The sequence below is a fragment of the Crocodylus siamensis genome, chromosome 10, assembly GCF_052110815.1.
Source record: "Crocodylus siamensis isolate JL-2025a chromosome 10, ASM5211081v1, whole genome shotgun sequence".
Lineage (NCBI taxonomy): Eukaryota > Metazoa > Chordata > Crocodylia > Crocodylidae > Crocodylus > Crocodylus siamensis.
This window is the reverse complement of record NC_143404.1, coordinates 43,866,515-43,884,161: the sequence shown is the minus strand read 5'-3', so window position 1 is coordinate 43,884,161 and position 17,647 is coordinate 43,866,515. Positions and strand designations below refer to the sequence as shown.

General features: G+C 48.6%; 1 protein-coding gene across 2 annotated transcripts in view; it reads right to left on the bottom strand.

The window, feature by feature from the left end:
• Positions 1-17,647, bottom strand: part of ACSS2 (acyl-CoA synthetase short chain family member 2) — a 114,102-nt gene that overhangs the window by 61,555 nt on the left and 34,900 nt on the right. The gene's annotated exons all lie outside the window — the stretch shown is intronic.

Genomic DNA, 17,647 nt, shown 5'->3' with positions numbered 1-17,647 from the left:
CTGACCGCTCCCAGAGCCCTATTCATGACACCGGTAAATTAATCAAAATGCATCAACGGACTCTCAAACCTGTATGTACACGCGGACAACCCCTGGGGCTGACTGATGCCATCCAGTACCCACCAAGGGGGAAGTCCCACGAGGGTCAACGACCCCTCTGGATTGGGCAAACCTGAAAACTGGGGAGTCACCAAAGTCTGCCAAGGACAGATAAAAAGCAGTGAAAAGTGACCCTTGGCAACACCCTCTTGATCTCCAACTTGACCAGCACCCGACCTGTCCAGCCAGAAGGACCAGCTGGCAACCCCCTTCTGGAGGATAACACCACGCTGGAAGAAGCCTCGACTGGCCATCAACGGTAGACTCCAGCACTTGTGGGATAAGTATACCCGACTGGTGCTTTCCCCCCCGCCTCCCCGACAAACATTCATAGCTCGCTAGTGTGTGTGTGTGCATGTGTGTGTGTGAGGTGACCAGCCCCAAGGTTTATGATTTGACGTTGTTACAGTGTTTTAATCCACCTAATAAACCAGAATTTCAAGAATCCCAAGTTGGACATTTGTAGCCAACACTTGTGTCGTAGCATGGCTGTACAGTGCTTTCTGGGCCCCGATTGTACAAAAAATGTAACTTGCGTAATTGCCCTTTGTGCACTGAACTTCTGTTGTATTACAGATTTAAACCAGTTTCTGATCAACAATTTTTGTATAATTTCTGTCCCTAGCCTAAGGTGCCACTCTGCCCTGTCTTCTACCTGACTTCAGACTAACAAGGCTAACTACCCCTCTCCACTACAGAAACAGAAAGCTGGGCAGGCCCACAATTTTTTGGGGCCACCTGCAAGACATAGTTTTGGTGCCCCCTGATCCATCGGCAGACATGACTGTAGCAGGGTGCAGGGCCCCCTTTCCCATCCCATGGCACACGTACGCCAGTAAATGAATGTCTTGGCACACTGGACACGGGGGGAAGGATGGCAGCTGGAATTTCTGGCTGGAACAGTTAAACATCCAACCCACCAGGTAGGCTACACCACAAATGAAGCAGCCACCATCAAACACAGGACAAGTCGTGGTCTCTCCGCCTGGTTCTGCGGGGGCCCCTGCAACCGCACGTTCCGCAAGATAGGATGGGCCGGCCCTGACAGATAGAGATCTGTGCATCTCTAGAAAGCAATCATACTCCTAATCTTGGGGGACTTACATGTCCAGAGAGGAAACAGAATTTTCCTACATTACTTTGTTGGATAACTTCAGAGTTGGTAACAAGCTGCATTTTGGTCGTTTGCTAGGCAAAACAAATCCTGCCCCTGTGTAAATACTTTGCAAAGTCCATAAGATACACAAGCCATAGAACAAAACCTCCAGAGTATGATAGTCCTCAGTTGACCAGAGCTATTAAGCAACCTATTTTGGAAGGTATTGCTCCCTCCAGAAAAGGAGAACTGTCCAACCTTATTTGGTTAACAAAACAACACAACTGTTAAAAATAACTTGTATGCAAAATTGTGTAATAAAATAATCATCCACAGACTGGATTCTGTTAAACATGTTCTCAATGAAGACTGAGGATTCTTATCCCATTACTTGGACTAGCTGCCCAATGTTCCTCAGGTGTTAACTGCCTTGTTTATCCCAACTGATCTGATCTACACATTTTTTGCCCCTCTCAGTAGCATCCCCTCCCTCTCTCTATAGACTTGTTTCTTTTTGCAGTCCATCATAAAATCTAGGGAAGTAGGCTGTTGTCTACAAATGTTCAAGCCCCTGTGAAATAAGTATCCTCTCAGGCACGAGTTGTCAACCGGGGATACAAGTACCCATAGCAGTACTTGGAAAGGTGATAGGGGAGCAGTACTTGGAAAGGTGATAGGGGGTACGTGCAGGCAGGGATGGAGCAGGGCAGGGGTAGGGGGAAGCAAGGGCAGCGGTGCCCCTCTGCAAACAGATGTGGGGTGGGGGGCTCACACGTGGCGGCTACCGCTGCCACCCACCACCCCACACTGCTGCCTTCCAGGAGCAGGGCCAGGAGGGCGAGGGCAGTGGCATCCCTCTATGGTCTGCACAGGCGCTGCCTGACAGGCAGCTCCACAAGCCACTGACAAGCAGCGTGAGATTGCCCAGGCACGAAGCCCATCAGTAACCCTTGAGCCACAAGTGTGACCAGCCACAGGAAAGCGGGGCACGGCAGCAGCATGGGGGGTGGCGGCGATGTGGAGTGGGGGGTGGTGGCAGCTCATTTAAAAAGGCTGAAAACCCTTGCTCTAAGGCAATGATTCTCAAACTTTTGAGACTCAAGGCACCCCTCCTTAGACCCTTGCAAAGTCACCCCTTGGAAAATTCCAACTCTTAGGTTTTACTCATTTTTTGATTACAGAACAATAATAGGATGTTACTGTACCCTAGCTGAGAATCACTGCTCTAAGGTGCCTCCCTACCCTGCATTCTGCCTGGTTTCAGACTAACACAGCCAACTACCTCTCAGACCTTACTGGAATTACTGAATGGGAAGTAAGTTGATTTTAAAGGTGGCCCTAATTTGTTGTCCAATCTTGTGTTCTTTATGAAAAATAAATCCTTTCGCCCAGTGGCTCCCAACCTCAGGTCACAACCCAAATTAGGGTCATGGAGGGGAAAGGGGGGGTGGTCCACCATTCACTCCACTCCGACAGGCTACAGGCATATAAAAGACCAAAATAAACTAGTAAATCACATCTGGCTATGGGAGAAAAAGTTGTGAGGGCACTTGTACAAGCAGCAGTGGAACATGAGACAAAACATGAAAGCTGCCCTGTTAGTTACCTTGCAAATGTTACCAAACTTGTAAGACCCTGGCTCTGTTCAGCTTGCTACAATCCAGGTGCAATGCAGAAAGAAAGCACAGGGCTAATCACATAGCTACAATAAATGTGAAAAGAATGTTTTCTTGTTAGAAAGCCAGATTGGAGAGTTTAGCCTTCTCTGGGAGAGGGAGTGCCCTAACCTGTGTCTAAACTAAGTCACCACTCAATTTATGAAGAATCTTTATCTGCAGTTCAATCTACCCTATGGACATTCATACCTTGGTCAGCAGTCCTTAAGTAATCACTGAACCCTTGCCTGTATTAAGTAAGCTAGAGGTGTCAAACATGTGGCCTGTGGGTTGGATCTGACCTACAGAACTGTTCCATCCAGCCTGTCAGTAGTCTGATAGCCTGCTGGAAGTTCAGGGCTGGGGTTAGCAGCCACAGAATTTGGGGTCCCTTGGCCTTGACAGACATGACTGTCAACAGCTGATGGAGGATTGAAAAGGCTATGTAGATACAGCCCTCACTTGCTGCCCCACCACCTGACCCCTACTAGGTCCCCACCACTCTCTTGTACCTGTGCTGATACCACTAGACCCGTCACTGCTGCCACTGGTCCCACAGATCTGGCCCTGGATGAGCTCTCACAATGCAGATCTAGTCAGATTCCCAGGGTGAGTTTGATATTGCTGAAGTAAACTAATCCTTAAAATTAGTTTAGATACCTTTAACAGCAGCAGAGATTACAAGATGTAATTGGAGCACATGTTCTTAGTAGTCTGAGAGCATATTGTGTGCATCCATGCCATGTACTTAGCACACACCTACAAATAAGCAGGCAAAATAAGACCAGAGCAACAGGGAGTGTGAAATGGCATAAACTAAGTTATATTACATTATGGTGTGAGAAGTTAGATTCCATGAACAATATTTTCTACTTTTAGTGAACCAAACAAGTCAGACCTTATAGCAGTTAAAGAACCTGGAAATAAGTCTGCCACAGAATTTTATTCTTATGGTTTTTAATTCAATAGTGAGGAGGGATCCAGGTTTTCCATTTCCCATGGAAAAACAGGAAAAAAGCCATAGATTTTTTCTTTTAACTGAGAAAAACGCAGATTTTTCATTTTAACAGAGAAATACGTGGGTTTTCCATTTTTACAAAAAGCTCTCTGAAGGCTGTCAGAGTTCCAGCCTGCAAGGGGCTGGGGGGAGCAGGAGAAGGACGGTTAGGCAGGGGCTCACACATGGCTGCCAGGCAGCCTAGAGAGCAGCTCCTGCAGGTAAGTCTGGTGGCAGAGGAGAGAGGACTGAGGCCCCATAAGGAAGGAGGGAGAACAGGAGGGAGTGAACTGGGCAGGCTGAGGCTGCTGCCCAGCCAGGGCAGTGTGTGGGTCTTAGGGCCGGAAAGCATGGCTGTGGGGCCCAGCAGGGAGCAGGACTGAACCGTAGGCAGCTCATCCGGGGTGGGGGAGGTGGGGCTGGCTTCCCGCTGCTGCATGCACTCCCAGGAAGCAAGGGGGGGGGCACATGTCTCCCAGATCTGTGCGCAGCGTGGGGGTGGATGTGGGCTACCTACTGTGGGCTCAGAGTCTCTGCCCTGCTGCCCTCCCCCCAGGGCCTCCAGGGCCCAAAGGGTGGGACCTGGTGCTGCAGGGCAGAGCAGGGCTGGGTGGGGAAGACTCCTTGATGCTGCTGGGAGTGTCACCTTCTGGCCCAGCATCAGCAGGAGTGGCAGCACTGGGTGGGCAGGGGGCACCTTGTCACAGTGGCGCAGGGCTCCTAGCAGTGACAACAAACTTCCCTACCCAGCCCTGTTCTGCCTTGCTGTGCCAGGTCCCGCCCACTGAGCTGCAGACGCCCAGGGGGGAGGGCAGCACAGCAGAGAGCCCGAGCCCAAAGCCAGCAGCCCACATCCACCCCTTCCCCATGGGCTCTGCTCTGGCCATGCTGCCCGTGGGGGAGCCAGGCTCTGCACTCCACTTCACCACAGCAGCTGCCACCTGCCCTGGGTGGCAGCTGGAGTTCAGATACTGTTGCGGGGGGAACAAGGGGCTGTAGACCTGGGTCCCTGGCCCTGTAGCCCTGGCAGCTGGGAGCCTCTTCTGGAAGGTTTGGCAGGGGCAGGGGGGAAAACACAGGGAGGGCTGTGGGTGGGGAGTGAGGAGCACCAGCAGGGCTGAAGAGATGTGGGTGGAAAGTGAGGGACACCAGCAGGACTGGAGGGCTGTGGCTTGGGAGTGAGGGGCCTGACCTGCGTCCTGGTAGGCGAAGGGGGCAGAAGTAGCTCTAATTTTCCATGATTAAAAAACCCAAAATCAAAAGCAAGATGTATAGGTACTTAGAATGAATTTTACTATAGTGATTAAGGAACCGGTAGGCTTCCAAACTGCTTTAAAATTGCAGATATATCAATAAAACATTGCGTTGAATCAATATCTATACACATATAGATATATAGTAGCATTTCATTTTAATCATGGATTTAGGGGGTTTTTAATCACAGAAATTGCAATTTTTATAAGAGAATTTGCAACTTTTAAACAGAGGAAACCAGAATTCCCGATAATGAGACATTTAATTGTCCGTTGCTTGCTTTTATTCAGTTCTATCACTAACAAAAAGAAATAAAGAGATCTGGGGAAGATGAGACCTTTTGAAGAGGAACCTATCACCAAGAGTTATGCAACCTGGGAGACAAGATGCAAAAAAACATTCCAGGAATATCCCACACCAGTCTTATTTAGTAATGTTTACTGCAAAAAGGACAGTTCTCCTGCTCTGGATGTTACATTTGTTCTGTAGAATGATCTAGCTTCAAAAAGTGTGTTTAAACAAAATTTCAAGACTTCTGACAAATTACAGGATTTAAGAATCATTGAGAGGATTTTTACTTTATTCTTCACGCGTCTGTGTGCTCACCTGCAGGACTTGGAAAAACTCCTTTTATTCAGAGTTTACAAGAAACTTCCTGCAGCAAAGTGCCAACTTTTAAAAATGAAATCTCAATTTCTGTAAGTTTTCAGCCCTATGGTTGCAAAGATAACCCTCCTTATGTTAACCAAGGTTAAACCAATACACTACTAAGACTGCAGACAGATTGTGTCAGTGCTGCTTCTGATGTTGTTCAGACTTTCCACAAACATCAAGTGATATCTTGGCTATTCTTAGTAGTTCACACTGTACTTTTCGCCTTCCAGTGGACAGCTGCCAGGCTTACAAGAATCGGCTTCATTTCATTCTGCTAAGAACACGTGTAGGCTAAAACAATGCTAGAGGCAAATACTGGAGCTATATCTGAAGAAGTTAACTAGTGAAAACGATAATATTGGAAACACCTTTCCTGCAGCAGCTTGAAGTGTATAGCACAGGGGTAGGCAATTATTTTGGGCAGAGGGCCATTTACTGAGTTTTGGCAAACCATCAAGGGCTGCATGACAGGCAGCCAGGGGCAGATAAATATTATTTTTCTAAAATTTTTAGGGGCCCACAGGCCAGATAGAATGGCCTGGTGGGCTGCATCTGGCCTGTGGGCTGCATTTGGCCCACCCCTGGTATAGCTGGAGTATAGTAAGAGGAGCACACTTACAGCAGCAACCAGTAGATCAGGGAAGGAGAGAGGTAGCAGCAAATTGGCACCCAAACGGTAACCTTTTTTTTTTCTATAAGTGGGGGGGGCAGAGAAGACAACTGCAAATGTAATAAACACATACAGAACAACTAGAACAGTCTCAGAACAAGCCCCTTGGATAAAAGCAAGCATCCTTCTCCTTCCAACAGCCAGAGGATTAGAAATCACCTTCTTACCCAAGCACTTTTCCTAATCTGTGAGCTTCCCTTTGCTCCTTTCTCATATCTGTCTGTGCACAGTAGGTGTGCTCCTCTGGCTATTGAGTGTGTACTAAAATTTCCAAGCTGCATGGTTGAGACAAACTAGAAAGGCCTAATGAAAGAAATTAGAAGAGACAGCAGTATGAATAAAGTTTTATGGGGAAGACGAAAAATAAAATACGGCAGAAGTTAAAGCAAATAAACAGATACTGAAGACAGGATACTATATATTTTAACTAGTGAAAAAACAGCAGAGAGAAAAGTAAAGAAGTCTGAGGGTACTGTACATTTAATTTAGTAGACTAATACTCAAATATACCACTACAAGTATTTTAGTCAATTAACTTGACAATATGAATAATGCTTTCTAGTTATTCAAACACTACTCAGCAAACAGATAAATTATGATAGAACTGTACAAAACATCTGTAGTGATCATTGGGTTCAATTCAAAGTCAGGCATGTATGAGACGAACTAAAGTTTATTGTGGAGCAGTAGGTGAGAGCTTCTCCAGTCCTTTAGTATCTTTAGCTACTATAACTGAGAGGCAATCTCTCCAGGTGCCTATACACATGCAGCAAGGCTACTCCAATGCACTGTAATTACACATGCTGGAGTGTGGCAATTAAATGCTCTCCAGCAGACTCCAGCGTCACATGTACCAATGTCCCCATGATGAAAAATGGCAATGGGGGCGCTTTAATTAAAGCATATTTGACAAGATTTAGTTAAAGTGCTGCCACCAGCACTTCCCAGTGCAAGAACATTGATACATGCGATGCTTCAGGCACTTTAATTAGCACAGCTCTTGTAGCCACTCTAATTAAAGGACGACCCCTCCCCCCTCATTCCCAGAGCACATCTATAAATGCCCCCAATTCCCAACTTCTGTAGCCTTCAAAGTAATGAAGTGTCTCTAAATTATTATTTTTATTACAAAATTGTCCAGTAACTACCATTCCCTGCAATGTGGAAACCAGCCCAAAAAATGAGTAACAACAGTATGTGGCAGTCTTAGGAGACAGGTAACTCAATTAATTTCCTGCTTTACATGGCAGGCTTGTTCTCAAGACATGGAAGAGGTAATGTGAGTTTTTGAAGATCTGTTTTGTAGTTGATTATAGAAAGTCATCTTCATAAAAACATGAATGATTAGTCCAAGATGAAATTAACATATTTTCCTGGAACCTTATGAACACCGTAAGCCTCCCCCAACCCATGGTCCAGCCCTTTCCCACCCACCTATTTCCCAACAGCCATCTTCCCTCAACAAAAGGGGATGCTCACTCAGTACATCTTTATACTTCGCTGAACTGCTTTTCTAAGACAGCAGCAGCTGGTTATCCACACGTGCTATAAGATCTTAGTCCCTGTCATTCTCTGACACTAGGAATGTCCTGCCTACATGACTGTCATCCAGCTATCCCTCCTTACAATTCTCCCACCAAAATTTCAGAAACATGAAAGAGTGCTGGTTGAGGAAGCTGCATAATTCTAATATTATAAAAGCCTTAGTCTGTCAGTCTGTCCGTAACGCTTTATTAGCGCTCTGACTGGCTGTCTCAGCAGCCAATCAGAGTGCTCTAAACAGGCAGAACATATGGTGGAGCGCTGCCATGACAGTGGGAACTGAGGGGCTGGGGGATGGACAGGCCAGCTCCCCCCGCCCTCCCAATCCTTCGAGGTAGAGGGGGACAGCGAGGACTGGAGCCCCGCCATAACAAAGGCGATGGAGCTGGAGGGCAAGGGCACCTCCTTGGATCCAGGGGCCAGAGCACCATACCCTTGCCCCCCAACAAGTGCTGGCAGGGAGGGGAGGCAGAAGGGAGGGTTGGGAGCGGTTACCAGTAGCTGTGGCTACCACCTTATGGCCGCCACCCTGCGACCGCAGCCACCGTACTGGGCCCCACACCCACAGCTGCCCCGCTGGGCCCATGGCAACTGCCAGGCCCGGGCTTGGGGCTGCTGCCACCTCTGCTGGACCTGAGCCCGCCGCCGCTGCTGGGCTCGTGGCTGCCACTGTGGCACAGGCGCAGTGGCAGCTGTTGGGGGCAGGAGGCCCTGATCCAGAGCTGCGGGGGGTGAGAACAGGCCCAGGCCCAAAGTGGCAAGGGGGGGTGGACATGGACCCAGCCCCAGAGCCAGGGGAGAGACGGGGAGGGGGGCATGGCCAAAGCAGCGGGGGCGAGGGTGGGGGAACAGACCTGGCCCCAAAGTGAGGCGCCACAGCCAGGAGGTGGGCAACTGGGGTAGGGCCTGTGGTGGAGGGGGATGGGAGCAGGGGGAGCGGCCCTGGCCCCGACCCCAAACCCAAACTGCCAGGGGGCAGGGCCGAACTAGCATGGGAGGTGGGTACTGGGGCATGTAGGAGTAACTAACCTACTTGACTAGAAAAAACAGACAAAGACCAGAAGTGCTGATACTGCTTATTTCAGTTACATGTTTTAAGATAAGGAATCCTGCATGCCTTGGGTTATCCTTAGGCTATCTTGATATATTGCCCTGTGCATAGATAGCTTGTTTACGTAAACTTCCTAAATTTCTGTGTAATGTACTACTGTTTTGTTTCTCCAAGGCTGTATTTTTTTAATCTATTTCTCTGTCTTAAGTATAAATATGCTTGTAAACTTAGAGAGTCAGAGAAATCCTTTGAAACAGACAAGTGGGTGATTCCCCTTGCTGTATGGAATGCTCCCTGTGATCACAATATAGCCTTAAATAAAGAAAAGCTTGCTCTGTCAGTTCTGATTCAACCACAATGTGAAGTTTGATTTCTTCCACAGGCGCAGGGCCAAATGCTGGGCTCTGTCCTTACCACCCCCCACCCTGCTCTTTAGAAAGCAGCGGTGGCGCAGAAGTGGAGTCGGGACACCGGGGTGGGCAAGGGGAATACAGGGGGGAGGCCCCCCAAGGCTATCGCTGCTGGCCTTGCACCCTCTTTTTCTCCTGTGCTGCTCCCTTCTGACACAGGGTGTGGAGGGGGGGAGAGAAGCAGCAGGCCCAGGCTGATGTGGCGGTGATATATGGGATGGGAGGAGCAGGCCCAGAAGGTGGGCAGAGGCCAGCCTGCCACAGCAGCAGGGGAGTGGGGAGAAGCAGACCCGAGCTGATGCGGGGGGGTGGAGGGATGGGAGGAGCGGGCCCAGCCCAGAAATGGCATCAGGCAGGGTGGGAGGGCACGCCAGGCCTGACCCAGCCCTGAAATAAAGGATGGGCTGAGTCCAGCCCAGCCTGGCCTGGCCCTGAAATGACAGTAGGGAGGGGACGGACCTGGGCCTGGGCCTAGGCCTGGCCCCACAACGGCAGTGTGGAGCATGTGGGGGGCACACCGGGCCAGACCTAGCCCCAAAATGGAAGGTAGGGGTGGGGGCATGCCAGTCCCAGCCCATCCCAGTAACAGAAGTGGGGAGGTTGGGGGGGCAGGGTGGGCCCAGCCCCAAAACGGCAGTGGGGAGGTGGGGGTGGGGGGTGGGCCTGGCCCTGCTGCGTAGTGGAGGAAAGGGGAAACGGACACAGCTCCAAAGGTGGACGGGAGAGGCAGGGAGCTGGATGCAGGCCTCTGTCCCTACCCGCACTTGTCATTCCTGACGGGCAATTTGGCTAGTAAAACATTTTTTTCAAGAAAAAAACAAACCCACGTACCCATTACTCTGCATTTGTGAGGATTTATTGAGGGCATTTTTCTTTCCTACAACTCATGGCAGAAACTTGATGGAGACAAGCTTTGTTGCATTCTACGTCATAGTTTCATAGTTGATAGGAAGGGACCTGAGCAGATCATCAACTCCAACCCGCTGCCATGACAGGAAAAGTACTGGGGTCAAACGACCCCAGCAAGGTGTTCATCTAGCCTCCTCTTAAAACCCCCCAGGGTAGGAGCCAGCACCACTTCGCTTGGAAGTTGGTTCCAGATCCTAGCTGCCCTGATAGTGAAGTAGCGATTCCTGGTGTCTAGTCTGAATGTACCCTCTGCCAGCTTGTGACCGTTATTTCTAGTCACTCCTGGTAGTGCTCGGAGGAACAGGCACTCCCCCAATGCCTGCTGGTCCCCTCTGACTAGTTTGTAAAAGGCCACTAGATCCCCGCTCAGCCTTCTCTTGTGGAGGCTGAACAGATTCAGGTCCCTTAGCCACTCCTCGTAGGGCCTACCCTGCTACCGCCTGATCATGCAAGTGGCCCTCCTCTGGACCCTCTCCATGTTGTCCATATCCCTCTTGAAGTGCAGCACCCAGAACTGGATGCAGCTCCAACTGCGGCTTGACCAGTGTTGCATAGAAAGGGAGGATCACCTCCTTGGACCTGCTCGAGATGCATCTGTGGACACATGACAAGGTATGGTTGGCCTTCCTGCCCCCATATCCACTTTGGCATCAATAATGACTCCAAGATCCTTTTCAGCCTTTGCACTGACGAGAAGGGAGTTCCCCACCCTATAGGTATGCTGCTGGTTCTTCCTCCCCAGGTGTAGCACCTTGTGCTTGTCAGTGTTGAAACCCATCCTGTTCTCATCCGCCCACCCCTGTAACCTAACTAGGTCCGACTGCAGCCTAGTCCTTCCTTCTAGTGTGCCCACATCCCCCCACAATTTAGTGTCGTCAGCAAATTTGAACAGGGTGCTATTTACCCCCTCGTCCAAGTCACTGATGAAGATGTTGAACAGTGTGGGCCCGAGGACCGAGCCCTGCAGAACCCCACTGCCCACATCCCTCCAGGTCAAAAAGAACCCATCCACCACCACTCTCTGGGTGTGGCCCTCCAGCCACTTAGCAACCCATTTGACTGTGTAGGTGTCAATGCCACAGTCCCCCAGTTTTTTGATGAGAATGGGGAGAGACAGTGTGAAAGGCCTTCCGAAAGTCCAAAAAGACTATGTCCACTGCTACCCCTGCATCTAAGGATTTTGTGACCTGGTTATAGAAGGCCACCAGGTTGGTCTGACAGGACCTGCCCCTAATGACCCTGTGTTGGCTGCCCCTAATCATAACCTCCCCTGCTTGCCCCTCATGGACATGTGCCAGGATAATTCTCTCAAAAAGCTTACCCAGGATCAAGATAAGACTAACTGGCCTATAGTTTCCTGGGTCCTCCTTCCTCCCTTTTTTGAAAATGGGAACCACACTGGCCCTTTTCCAGTCCTCTGGCACCACACCAGAGCACCACGAGTGCTCGTAAAGCCATGCCAGATGTCCCACAATGACCTCTGTTAATTCCCTCAGCACTCTGGGGAGGAGATAGTCAGGACCAGCTGATTTAAATACATCCAATCCCTCCAGAAATTCCCTGACTAGATCCTCAGTGATCCTTGGCCTGGGTGTGCCTCCCCTGGGGCATGCAGGGGGTCCCAGTGGGGGGGCTGATCCGGTCTCTGCTCAGGAAAATGGAGGCAAAGAAACTGTTAAATAGGTTAGCTTTGTCATCTGGTGCGTCTTGCAGAGGCCCCACGTTACCCGGTACCTTCTTTATGCCCCCTATGTATTTAAAAAAGGACTTCTTGTTGTCTATGATCCAGGTAGCTAGTCCCACGTCATTAGGGAGTTGAGTATTAACATGTACTAGATACCAGAGTACATTAATATTTCAATCCCAGAACCTATACCTGAAATAAATGTGGGAAAAAGCTTCATCTCAAAGATGTATATCTGTTTTCTTTCCAAATGAGCACAAATTCCATAATGGGCACAAACAGCAATCTGGAAGAGAGATCGATCTTAGCATAGACAGTAAATTTAAATGCCTAGCATAAATATAGGACAGCAAAAGATGCAAGATTCAGGTGTAGTAATTTATCTTACAGTGGAAAAATACTATGACACGCAGAGATAGTTGCCCTCATCAGCATAAAATACTGCAAGGTGCAGTGTAGCTTACTCTGAAACTCAAGTTGCATTGAAGACAGAGCTGATCCTGTTTTACTCTTGTAAAAGCCCGCCTCTTCAGTTTTGTAACAGATGATTCCCATAGCTTTTCCTAAGGGAAAATACGTTGATTTGGCAGATGGCATAATACCCCCTCTATCTTCTGCCTATAGGGATTGTATATTGAGCCCAGTGTTCCATTTGGGGGAATCATTATCCTTTCCCATGTTTTGTCATGTCCAGCAAATCCAACAGCATTACATGTTCCCTCTCACGTCGGCGTTTCCCAATATCAAGTTCAGAAGATTTTGCACGGAGGAATAAAATAAATCCTTCTGTTTAAATAACTGTGTTGACTGTTTCATTTTGGAACTGTATGTGAGATCTGAGTTCAACAACACTAGCCAGGCTTTGACTAGACTTGATCTCACAGATCTGGCCTGTGGGCCATATTTTGCCTGCCCCTGCAATAGATATCCCAGCTCTGGCCTTGGGCATGCTGGTGCAGCTCTGGCACAGGGCAGCAATTGTCCCAGCTCTGTCAGAGGATGGTGTTAGGACTGGCAGCCAAGGACATAGGCCAGAGATAGGTGTCCAGGCCAAGCGGCCACTTCCCACAGCAGCGATGGGCCATGTGGCCTCAGTGCAACCATGACTGTATCAGCCTTCACTTGCCTTCTTGCTGCTGAGGGCCATGTTCATTTGGTCCTTGGGGCCTTGAATTTTGTAACGGGCTATGCCTCCCAGCTATGCCCCCCAACATCTGGTAGCCTGTCGGTAGCCTGGTAGGCCAAATAGAGGAGCTCTGCAGGCCAGATCCAAGCTGCAGGCTGTATTTTTGACACCTCTGGTCTAGAACATGTTACATGGCCACATGGCTATTACAGGCGTGACTATTAAAGTAAAATACCCCTTCACTGGTGCCAGGAGAAGACAGGCTGATAGTTCACTTCCATTAGCTTCAGTGGCTAAGAGGAAGCTTAGTACAACTGTAAGACAAAACTTGTAAGAAGACAAAGGGTCTATCTTCTTGATTTTTAAGTGAGGTGCTCTCAAATTAACAAAAGTCTCTTTTAAAGAAGTAAGGAAGCTCATTTAAATATGTGCTTTTCTCTACCATGGTTGCATCTTGTCTAGAAATCTTTAACACTGTATAGAACACATTGACCATGATTGATCAGCCAATCTCAAGAAGAGATTTTTCTAAAAAACTGTTAGCCTCCTCATTCCCCAAGGCGATGCAGGGGAGCAGTGCAGTTCTGAAGGGCTCCTGCTGCTTCTCAGGAAAATAACCTAAATAAGATATCTGCAATGTATATGGATGGCCAACCATCTTTCTAGATGTGGCACAGACTTCTGGAGACTGTAGACAAGTGACCTTCAACCAGGCTGCTCCAGCACTCTGGGGTTTCTTGAGATCCTTTCAAGGGTCCTGTGAGGTGTCACACAATATTAACAGTTGGGTGTGCACATATGATTCACAAAATAAACCTAGAGATTTCACATAGGAAGTCATAGTATTAAAAACATTTTGTCTGCTTACAGATGTCAACCCCTGCCCCCAAAATGGCACTTTAATCTTGGCGTGCCCCTGCACAAAGTACAGTGCATGCCCAGAAGAAGCACTGCATTCTATTGATTGATTGTGTCTGGCCCATGGCTGCTCCACAGCACTCCGCTGCTCTCAGCAGAAGTTGGCATGGAGATGGGTGTGTTACCTCTCAGCTCTATGTTCTTGGGGAACCCTGACACAGGATGCAGACTGTCTGACTCACAAAGAATCCCCCCTCCCCTCCCCTCCTCTACCTAAACAGAAACTGATTAAGATGCAGTGGGAGACGCACCTAAAACCCTCCAGATAAGGGTGACAAGAGTGAAACAACTGCCCTAAGTCTCATTTGCATCTGAGATGGAACCAGATGACCATTCATTTACATGAGAGATGGAGAACAGAAAGCCCAAAGCAGAGACCACAGTGAATTCTGGGATCAGAGAAGCGGGGGAGCACTGCATGATGGGGAATCTGTGCCCCAAATGCTAATCAACCCACACACCCAGCTCAGCATTTATCAGACCAATTCTAATCTGGATTTACAAAAGACTTTCCCCCCGCCTCCACAAACACACACACACCTCTAAGCAGAAGTAAAGTTTGATAGGCATCTCGGGCCATCCACTTCCCGGTCCCACTAAGGGAGGCCTATTTAAATTTAATTGGCTAAAACTTGGTTGCCAGGTTAGGGAATGCTGAGGCAAAGAGACCAAGTCAGAGGGGGTATGGGCAACATTTGAACAATGGTAAAGGGTTCATCACAGCGTCCAGCCTGTTGGAGCCCAGACCAAAAGTGTTGTCATACTTTTCCTGGGACGACTGGTGGAAGTCCTCCCTTCCCAAAGGTTATGAACACTCAATAATTGCCTTAAGTCTGTTAAAAGACTATAGTAAATCTAGAAAAGTCATGCTAAGCTGAAGCTTGTTCACAAGTAAAAATCCAAAACCCTGATGCTGCAAGCTATCTATTGTTTCTGAAGAAAACAGGAGATATCCCATCAGTATCCACAGGAATTTCAAGCTGGCTCCCAAGTATCTGGTTACTCCCTAACTTTATGTGTTTCCTGATTATCAATCAGTTTCCTGAGATATTCCAAACCAGATAACCCCTTGTCAACAGAAAAGACAATTTGATTTACGTTATTGAGAATGCTTGAAAGAAGCTGAACTGGGGGTATAAAAATCTGTAAAAGAAGCAGCAAAAGTGTGCGTGTGCTTCAAGAGGAGAAGTCTCTCTCACAGCACCCGTTTTTTCTTGGGACGCTGGAAAAGACAGATTGTCTCCCTTCAAGGATCATGCTGAGAACTTTACTTGTCAGCTTTGCAACCCCAGTGCCTTGAACTGCTGAGATCCCAGTGCTCCCTCTCTCTCACTTTTTTCTTTTCTCTCTAAGGATAGATTTCTGAACCTGAACTGTATTAGTTAAGCTTGAGCTAAGTTTCCCCAAATACTTAGTGAAACCAGGGTAATACTGTAATTGTTTGCGTTTGTTTTTCCTTTGCATGTCTATTACTACTAGTTTCAATATATATTTCATCTACTTAGCAATAAATAACTTTTATAGTCAAACTGGTGGTAACTGGGTATACTTTTCTTTCACTACTTCTCCTTCCTCACTTGCTCTGCAGCAACGCTTCTTTTACCTAAGCTAAAGATCCCTGTGAAGCCCAAAAATACTGTGGGGTCTGCTCATCAAGAGGCTAAAAGATTGGGACGTGCTGAGTTTGAAACACATAAGGGGATCAGCTTGTACAAGCTGATTGACTTCATTTGGCTTGGATGTGCTCTAATGAACTGAATGCTGGCCCACGAGGGTGTCATCTGGACACCCAGCTGGATTCAGAGGTATTCTGTTTAACTAACTGTGTGCTTGTGTCTGACTGTAGTTTATTGTTGCTCTGATGAACTGATTCTTGGCATATGAGGGTGTCAGCCTGTCATGCTGATCAACCCGGCCAGGTGAGGCATGTCACATTAATCTGTGTAAGTTTGTATGTATGACTGATTTGGAGACTGGAGGAACTCAGCCGCACTGAGTCCTGCAAGATAGCTCCATCGGGGGTGAGGGCTTGCAGAAGGCAGAGATACAGCTCCATACAGAAACACAAGTAACAAAAGCAGCACATTGATAGAATTACCAAGACCCTAGAAACGTATCCCTAATGAATGAGCACACCCCAAAGTAATGGGCAAATCTGGTAACAGGTGGTGGCCAAACCCTGCCCGCTCCCACCTGGACACTTACTTTGGGACACTTACCAGCAACCTATGCTACACCGAAAGGGGGAGGCGAGACCGAAGGGGCGCACTCACGGACCAAAGCAGTGTACTCATGGACCACTACTCCTTAGAGGGAACACTGAATGGCAGCAGCAGGCAGGGGTGAGTGGGTGCACTGGAGCACAGCAACAGCTGGGTGGGAGCATGGGGCCTGCCCTGGTGTGGCTCAAAGTAGAGTGGCAGGAACAAGGGGCCTGGGCTGGCAGGGCTCTATGGAGCCAGGCCAGGTCTGCAAGGAAAGGGGGGAGCCAGCCCAGCTCCATACAGCCCCTGCTGGCCTGGGCCCAGCGCTCCTGCCACCCCACTCTGGGCACTGAGGGAAAAAGAGAGTGTGTGTGTGTTCATGGCAGGTAGAGTGCAGTTGTCTCTGTGTGACCATGTGCAGAGAATGAATAGAGTACGCACCAGTCTGTGTGTATGCACATGTATGTCTGTGTGCATGCACCTGCACGTGCATGCATGCAGGCATCTGTGTTCATGGCAGAGAAAGTGTGTTTGTGTCTGTGTATCCATGTGTAGACAGTGAGCAGAGTGCATGCCTATTTGTGTCTGTGCACACGTGTGTGTTTGTGTTCATGGCATGAAGGAGAGTGTGTTTGTCTCTGTGTCCATGTGCAGACAGTGAGTACAGCGCGCACCTGTCTGCATATGTGCAAAGGTGTCTGTGTGTGCATGTGTCTGTCTGTGCATGTCTGTGCATGTGTCTGCACATGCATAGGTGTCCATATGCAGAGTGAGTGAATAGAGTGCATGGCTATCTGCATGTGTGCGTGCATGTGTATATGTGTGCATGCGTCTGTGTTCACGGCAGGAACACTGCGTTTGTGTCTGTGTGTCCATGTGCAGAGAGTGAGTAGAGTGCATGCCTGTCTGTGCATGCGTGTGTCTGCATGTGTGTTTGTGTGTCTGCATGTATGTGTCTATGTTCATGCCAGGAGGGAGAGTGTGTTCGTCTCTGTGTATCCGTTGCAGAGTGATTAGAACACACGCCCACCTCCATATGTGCGTAGGTGTCTGTCCATGTGTGTGTCTGAGTATGAGTTCATAGAAGGAGGGAGAGTGTGTTTGTGTCTGTGTGTCCATGTGCAGACAGTGAGTAAGTAGAGTGTGCACCCATTTGCATGTCTGCATACATGTCTGTGTGTGCATGCGTGTGTGTGTGCATGCATGTGTCTGTCCATGGCAGGCAGAGTGTGTTTGTGTCTGTGTGTCCATGTGCAGAGAGTGAGTAGATTGTGCATCTGTCTGTGTGCATGCATCTGCGCATGCATGGGTGTATGCGTGTTCATGTCTATGTTCAAGGCAGGGAGAGTGTCTCCATGTGTAGAGACTGAGTCAGGTG